Genomic DNA, 8,836 nt, shown 5'->3' with positions numbered 1-8,836 from the left:
TTGCTCAGTTGTGTCCAACTCTTTTCGAGCCCCTGGACTGCAACACGCCAGGCCTCCCTGTCCATCACCAAATCCCAGAGCTTGCTCAAACTCATGTCCATTGAGTTGGTGATGCCATCCAACCATCTCATCCTCTGTTGTCCCCTTCTCCTCCTGTCTTCAATCTCTCCCAGCATCAGGGTCTTTTCAGATGAGTCAGTTCTTTGCATCAGGTGGCCAAAGTATTGGACCTTCAGCTTTAGCATCAGTCCTTCCAATTAATATTCAGAACTGATTTCCTTTAGGATGGACTGGTTGGATCTCCTTGGAGTCCAAGGGACTCTCAAGAGTCTTCTCCAACACCGCAGTTCAAAAGCATCAATTCTTTGGGGCTCAGTTTTCTTTGTACTCCAACTCTCACATCCATACATGACCACTGGAAAAACCATAGCTTTGACTAGACAGACCTTTGTTGGCAAAGTAATGTCTCTGCTTTTTAATATGCTGTCTAGGTTGGTCATAACTTTTCTTCCAAGGAGCACGTGTCTTTTAATTTCATGGCTGCAGTCACCATCTGCAGTGATTTTGAAGCCCAAAAAGTTAAGGTCTCTCACTGTTTCCATTGTTTCCCCATCTATTATCTACTAGTGGCATTTTATACTGAAATAACAATATAACTTAATGTAAGCTTATCTATTAATATTATAACTTAATGTAAGCTTATATATTAATATTGGGGCTTCCCTGGTGGCTTAGACAGTGAGGAATCTGCCTGTAATGTGGGAGACTCTCTGGGTCAGAAAGATCCCCTGAAAAAGGAAATGGCAACCCACTGCAATACTCTTGCCTGAAGAATTCCATGGACAGAGGAGCCTGGCAGGCCACAGTCCATGGGGTCACAAAGAGGGAACACAACGGAGCAACTAACATTTTTATCTTTTTACATATTAACATGAAATATTTGTTAAAAATATAGATATAGTTCTCCATTTGATTTTTCAACTCCCCAAAGGAAATTTTAATGTAACAATGTATTTCAAGGGAAACATTCTGTAAACATTTGCAAATTATTAAAAATAATTTGCTGTTTTTAAAATTTTTCTCCCTCTAACCTTTACCCCTAAAACTTCTCTACTATGGGTTTTATCCCTTTAAATGAAAATGTCTTGTGCATTTATGTAAGTTTATTTGAAAGATAAATTACTGGAAAGATTTAACAGTTAAATTCACCCATCTTTTTGGGAAAAAGATGGAGTGTTGTTTGGAGAAGTTTAGAGAGGGAAGCCACGCACATGCACCATTCACGGGGAATAACAGCTGATGAAACTGTCTTATAGGATGATATAGCAATACCCATTAAAAACTTAAATATGTATAATCATGTTGCTGGGGATTCCCCTGTGGCTCATGGGTAAAGAATCCACCTGTCAGTGCAGATGTGGCAAGAGTCACAGATTTGGTCCCTGGGTCAGGAAGATTCCCCTGGAGAAGGGAATGACAGCCCACTCCAGTATTCTTGCCTGGAAAATCCCATGGACAGAGGAGCCTGGCAGTGTGCAGTCTGTGGGGTCACAGAGATTCAGACACGACTTGGCAACTGAGCAACAACAACAATAGCCTTGTTGCTGTGGGCTGAAAGTTTATGTTCAATCATTTATATACTGAAGCCCTAACCCTCAAAGGTGATGTTATTAGTAGGGGGGTCTTTCAGGGTTGATGAGGTTATGAGAATGGAGCCCTCCTGGATGGAATAAGTGTGTTTACATCGAGTTGGCCAAGAAATTCGTTCAAGTTTTTTCCATAAAGAAGAAATCTCACCGAGCCCCCCAGCCCCTTGGGCTATAGCGGGTTACAGTGAGTTCTGCAGTCAGAGAGAGTTGTCACGCTGATCTTGGACTTCTAGCCTCCAGAACTGTAATAAATTTCTGCTGTTTATAAGCCACCCAGTCTGTGGTATTTTATTATAGCATCCTGAACAAAGTAAGATACATGTTCTTATTCTTAACATTTTCAAAATGCATACAGCAAACTTTTAATTGTCCTCGGGAGACAAAGAATAAGATGGATAATGAAAACATTAAATTCCCCTGATTTACACACAAGCTTCAGTCCCCCACATCATTAAAGATTTTACTAAATCTTCTAAGAAATGGCAAAATGATGGATCACAGTGTGATCCTCTGCTTTACTCTATCCCCAAACTACTCCTAATAGACATGCTGATTAGTGAAATGGCTAAACAGTTAGCAGCAGTGAGACAGAGTAGAAACAAAATGCTTGCATAATCCCCTAAGAGGACAATCCGTCACTAAATAATTAAGGTTGACTGTGGAGTAGATGTAAATTACGTTTAACAAATCCCTTCTGCTCAGCCCTTTCATTATATCATGCAAAATAGATTGTATGGAGGAAGTCTTTCCATAAATGGTTCATGGTGGAGGAGGTGCTAGTGTTTCAATGGGGATTCTAAATGAATTAAATGGTCTAAATACAGAGAAGAGAAAAATGGTAATTAAAAAGTTACCAAGTGGTTGGCCAGTACTGAAGTCTCCAATCCTCTTGAGAGACTCCCTTTATGTTATCTTTATTCCTACAGAGAAATAGTAACAAATCAAGTTGACTAGCTACATTCACAGAACACATTTATAATCATGCAAGTGTCCTTAAGTGAAGTAAATCAAGCTTTTTACCTCACAGAGTCACAACTCACTATTTTCTTAATGAGCAGGACTTTCTATTGGATAGTTACAGCTAGTCCTGTTTTGAATCTCTGAAAACATGAAATGTGTATTTTAACCTGGGCTCCCCTGGTGGCTCAGTGGTAAACTATCCCCCTGCCAGTGCAGGAGACACAGGTTCGATCCCTGGGTCAGGAAGATCCCGTGGAGAAGGGCATGGCAGCCCACTCCAGTATTCTTGCCTGGAAAATCCCATGGGCAGAAGAGCCAGGCAGGCTATAGTCCATGGGATCACAAAGAGTAGGACGTAACCAGTGATTAAACAACAACAGTTACCTGCTACATTTCCTAAAATTTTTACTTAAGTATATCCGAAATATTACATATGTATGTGTGTGTGTGTGAGAGAGAGAGAGAGAGAGAGAGAGAGAGAGAGAAAGAGGAAAATTGTGACAGTCCCGGAGTGGGTCAGGAAATTGGAAAAGTAAACTTACCTCAACTTCTAAGGTCTATTTCCTCTAACATATGATGGTTGTTTATGTTCACGATCCTGAAGTTTATGAAAAGAAATCAACGCTGTCCTTTTGATGTTACTTTTTATATCAGGATTCATGTCTCATGTTTAAATCCAATTGCCAAGTTAGATAAAATTTATTTTATAGATACCATAGTGTCTGAAAGCATTTCATCTTCTCATTAAATTATTATGTGTTTTAATTTATAATTTCAGTTGTTATTTTTAAATGGAATTCCTTGATGTAAAGTGTTAATTTTTGGAGTATAATATTTTTCTTAGCAATCAATCATTACTGTATTATCTTTCCTTTTCCTTTAACAGATTCAACTTAAAAATTCAACAAAATTTATTGAGAGCCAGCTACTCATTTGCCTAGAGTAGGGAAAATGTCACGTAGTTCAGTTCTAGAAGCTCTTCTATAGAGTGGAAATCCCTCTGTGATGACCTGGAGGGGTGGGATGAAGTGGGATGAAAGGCAGGCTCAACAGGGAGAGGATAAGTGTATACTTACAGCTGATTCACTTTGTTGTATGGCAGAAACCAACACAACATTGTAAAGCAATTATCCTCCAATTAAAAATAACTTAGGGACTTCTCTGGTGGTCCAGTGGTTAGACATGCAGTTTTCAACGTACAGGACACACTTCCATCCCTGGTCAGGGGACTGGGATCCCACACATCATGGGGCAGCTGAGCCCAAGAGCTGCAGCTAGAGAAAGCCCTAGTGCTTTTTCTGCAACAAAGTCCCAGCACAGCCAAAAACTTTAATTAAAATAAATAAAAATATATTGTAGAGATGGAAAAATATATATCTTCTCCTAAGAAAAGTAAAGTGGAAATCTATAAAGGAATCTCCATGCTCAAACAGGTGGTTACAATTTTATAACTTAAGTAATATCAAAGAACTTAACATTTTAAAAAGTGAAGAAAAATATGTTATGAACATCCAACAATTATAAACATGTTAAACTAGTAAAATTGAACTCTAAATTATGGAATTATAGATTCGATTGTTGGAAGGGACTTTATCAGTTTATCTAATTTAATCCCTTTGTTTTGCAAATGAAAAAACTGAGGTACAAACAAGTTAAACAATTCTTTCCAAAGTGAAAGTCGCTCAGGTGTGTCCGACTCTTTGCGACCCCATGGACTATAGGGCCCATGCAATTCTCCAGGCCAGAATACTGGAGTGGGTAGCCCTTCCTTTCTCCAGGGGATCTTCCCAACCCAGGGATAGAACCCAGGTCTCCCACGTTGCAGGTGGATTCTTTACCACCAGCTGAGCCAGCAGGGAAGCCCTTCTTCCCAAAGCTATACAAATTAAATAGTAGCAAAGATGAAGCTAGAAACTAAGACTTCTAGTTTAGTGCCACATACTGACTACCTGATACGAGTGAGTGTGAAGTCACTCAGTCGTGTCCGACTCTTTGTGACCCCATGGACCTGATATGAGCAGTGTATAATTTGTATCCCCCCCAAAACTTTAACCTCTAAAAACAAACAGAATAATAAATAGTACATAAGTAAGTAGATGCTGATATATTAAAAAGATACCATGTAAAGCATGGTTATTTACCTGGTAACTATGTTAAACCAACTGTGTTAAAGTATATTAGACCACAATGTTTTAGGTTATGGCCATCTTAAAATTTAAAACTGCTTTATAAATTTCTTGTCTTTCAGTAATCTTCTAGGAGCAAGAGGTAAGGAGTTTTTTAACCAATCACTCATTTTCAAAACAATAGCCTTTGCAACACATTAGAGCAGTCAATAATACTTACTGAACATTTTTTACTGCTGGGCCAGAGACTATTCTAGGCCATGGGGATGCAGTGGTTAAACAAGACAACGAAAATGTCTGTTCTTACAGAGTTTATATTCTGAGGAATGGGCATGCACAAGTCTGCACATATGCATACATGCATGTGCAAGCATGTGTGACGGGGGCAGACGAAAAATAAAGCGGAGATATCGTAGAGTGATAAGGGCTGTGAAGAAAAATGATGCTGTGATAGGCTACTTTAGATCGGATGGTCAGTAAAGGTGTCCAGAGGAACTGAGGCCCAAAGGAAATAAAGGGCGAGTCAGGAAATATCCCAAGCCACAAAACCAGACACTATTGTAAGGGATTTAAATGGCAGATAAAGTTGGCACACTAAAGAAACCATAAAAGAAGGAAAATAATCAGTATAAGAGCAGAGATAAAATAGAGGCCAGAAAAACAATGGAGAAAATAAACAAAGCCAAAAGCTGGATCTTCAAAAAGAACAAAATTGACAAATCGAGTTGGTGATGGACAGGGAGGCCTGGCGTGCTGCGATTCATGGGGTCGCAAAGAGTTGGACATGACTGAGCGACTGAACTGAACTGAACTGAAGCTAGGTTGACAAAGGAAAAAAAGAGACAGAGAATACATAACCAATATAAATAAAAATGGGATCATTATTACCAATTATATAGGAGTAAAAAGATGATGAGAGTGCTATGAACAATTATATACCAACAAATTAGATGACTTAGCTGAAATGGATAAACTCCGTTTATTTAGAAACACAAAACCTACCAAGGTTGAAACCTGAGAACTAACTAGTGATGAGATTGAATCAGTAATCAAAAATCTGACAAAGCAAGCCCTGGACCGTGGCTTCACTACCAAACCTTTAAAGATGAACTAACACCACTCCTTCTCAAACTCTTCCAAGAAAGTGAAGAGGATGGAACACTTTCTGACTCAATCTATGAGGTCAGAATTACCAAAGCCAAAGACCAGCAAGAAAGGAAACTACAGATCAATATCCTTTATGAGTACTGATGCAAAAATCCTCAATAAGATACGAGCAAATAGAATTCAGCAGCATACGATAAAGATTAAACACGATGACCAAGTGGGATTTATTCCTAGAATGTAAGGATAGTTCAACATATGAAAATCAGTTAATAATTAATCAATGTACACCACATTGGGCTTCCCAAGTGGCGCTAGTGGTAAGGAACCCTCCTGCCAATGCAGGGGACATATAAGACGCGGGTTTCATTCTTGGATCAGGGAGATTCCCCAGAGGAGGACATGGTAACTCACTCCAGTATTCTTGCCTGGAGAATCCAATGGACAGAAGAGCCTGACAGGCTATGGTCTATAGGGTTGTAAAGAGTCAGACATGACTGAAGTAACGCATCACAGACACATGCCCAGACACCTCTCTAACAAAGTGAAGGAAACACACACACACACACACCACACACACACACACAATTAATTTCCTTCAAGAACTTTTCCTTTGCATTCACAGCTTCGCTAAGTGGTCAGTGCAAGAGGCTTCACTTTTGGCCTGTCTTGGCTTTCTACGTGCCTTCGATACTACACTTAATCATTTCTAGCTTTTACTTTATTTTTAACATTTATTTATTTATCTGCATCAGGTCTTAGTTGTGGCATGCAGGACCTTTCTTTGGGGTGCAGGCTTCTCTCTATTTCCCGCAGTCAGACTTAGTTGCCTCGAAATATGTGGGCTCTTAGTTCTCGGACAAGGGATCAAACCTGTGTCTCCTGCATTGGAAGGCAGATTCTTAATCACTGGATCATTAGGGAAATCCCTTGATTTGTTTTTTAGTGTTTTATTTGTGTTTAAAGGTGCTACATATTTTATTATACACATATATTATTCATTCATTTCTTCTAATTTAGTACAATTTTTTTTGCTATTACAGAAAATAATCTTGTATACATCCTGAACATGTCTCCTTGTACACACTGGTGATGATTTCTTCAGAGTATATATCTAGAAGTTAAATTCCTGAGAAGCAGTGTGTGTGCATCTTTAATTATACTAAACATTGCCAGATGCTCTCTAAAATGATTATACAAAGTCATACTCCCACCAGCTGTACTTGAGAGTTTGTTTTCCTATGTGCTTGACATTCTTGGTATTGCCAGAATTTTCTTCTCTGTTAATCTTACAGGTTCACAGTGGAACCACCTTATTTTTTTCCCTTTTTTATTGACACATAGTTGATTTGCAACATTGTACAAAACTCAGCAGAGTGACTCAGTTTTACACATATATACATTCTCTCTCTCTCTTTTTTTTTTTTTTTGTAACCAAAACTGTAATCCCAAGGATTCTCACAAAACATATTACAAATGACAGCATGAAAAAAGAATCTTGCACTGTAACTCAGTTCAGCTCTACAATGTACCCTTAAACTGGCAGGACATTCGGTATTTTGAGTAGTCTCAAATTTCCAAATAAAGAACATTACAAAGAGCTATGTATTCTTATACAGCAATCACAGAAGGAACTTACAACCTAAAGCAAAGGGAAACTAACTTCTTTGAAACTTCTTAGATTCTACACCAACTGGACAACCTTTTGTCCAGTGTGAAGACTAGTGGAATTTTTAAATCTCTAATCTAGTTTAAGGGTGCAACTTTAATTTTTCCAGCTTTTGAGTTCACAGCAGCTTTTAAAAACCACTTAACTATAGCTGCATACCGTATCCCAGCTATGTTGAAAAAAATCTTCCAAGTTTTGCCAGTTTTTGTTTCCATAATGTTAAACATCAACTTTACCTGGGCAGGAGTTAGAGGTTTATTATCAGCCTATGCGAGACTAAAATTCAAAGCAAATTAAATTTTGTTTAAGGGAACATTTTAAAGTAACAATTTTTGATATTACATGCCTCATATGATCCATTTCAAACCATAGAGAATTACACCTTTGTGTGTCACTGTTGAAACAGACAAACAAATGTGAACGGCTAAAACATTTAAAAAATGCACCAAGCTTATGCAGTCTCAAACAAAACTTGAATTTTCTGTACTTACTGCTGTCAAATGAAGTTATTTCCTGTACACCACTCCTCTTGCAAACTGATCTTCTATTTCCTTTCATTTGACCTAGATCTGCTGTGAGACCTAGAGAAAGATCAGGATGGCTTTGTGACTTCTCTCCCGGGACAGTGATCTCTCTCTTCTCCTATCTCTGGAAAGGGACCAGCTCCGGCTGCGGGAGAACCTTCTCCATCTTGGAGATCCGCGTGGAGGTGGAGGACTCCTCCCCCGATAATCATCTCAAGGGCGACGACCCCAAGAAGGAGGTGCGCCACGATTTCAACTTCCCTTTTCACCATTGGATAGTTCCACTCTTCTCGACAGCCCCTCAGTGTTCTCTCCGTCTAGCTCTGGGACAGCATCAGCTGCATCTGGGGGATCTTCAGATTCAACAAAAGCAAAGCCAGGACGGTTTCTAGCAACCCACACACTTCGGAGTGGTCCATAATAGCCAAAAGCTCGTTCCAATTCAGTCTTGTTACCATTGTTTCCAAGATTATCTACATAAAGTTTACAGTCCAATGGACAGGAATCGCGATGCATTTCGAGATCTTAGGTTAGAAATGCAGAGGTTCAAATCCACAGAACTTAAGCTTGGTCTTCCCGCTCCTCTCCCGCCAGCGTTCCCAGATGCGCCCGCACACCTGACGTCCACGAAATAGCCTACATTCTCTTTTTAAAACATTCTTTTCCACTATGGATTATCCCAGGAGACTGGATATAGCTCCCTGTGGTGTACCGTAGGACCTTGGTGTTTATCCCCAAATTCCCAGACCAACTCTCTTCCTTTTCTCCTCTCCCTTGACAAGCACAAGTCTGATCTCTCTGCCT

The 8,836-nt window shown here is 39.3% G+C and overlaps 1 pseudogene; it reads right to left on the bottom strand.

Moving 5' to 3' along the window:
• LOC102171044 lies at positions 8,006-8,562 on the bottom strand (annotated as a pseudogene).

The sequence above is a fragment of the Capra hircus genome, chromosome 6 (genome assembly GCF_001704415.2).
Source record: "Capra hircus breed San Clemente chromosome 6, ASM170441v1, whole genome shotgun sequence".
Classification (NCBI taxonomy): Eukaryota; Metazoa; Chordata; class Mammalia; order Artiodactyla; family Bovidae; genus Capra; species Capra hircus.
Note: the sequence above shows the minus strand (reverse complement) of the source record. Positions and strands in the feature narration are given on the sequence as shown.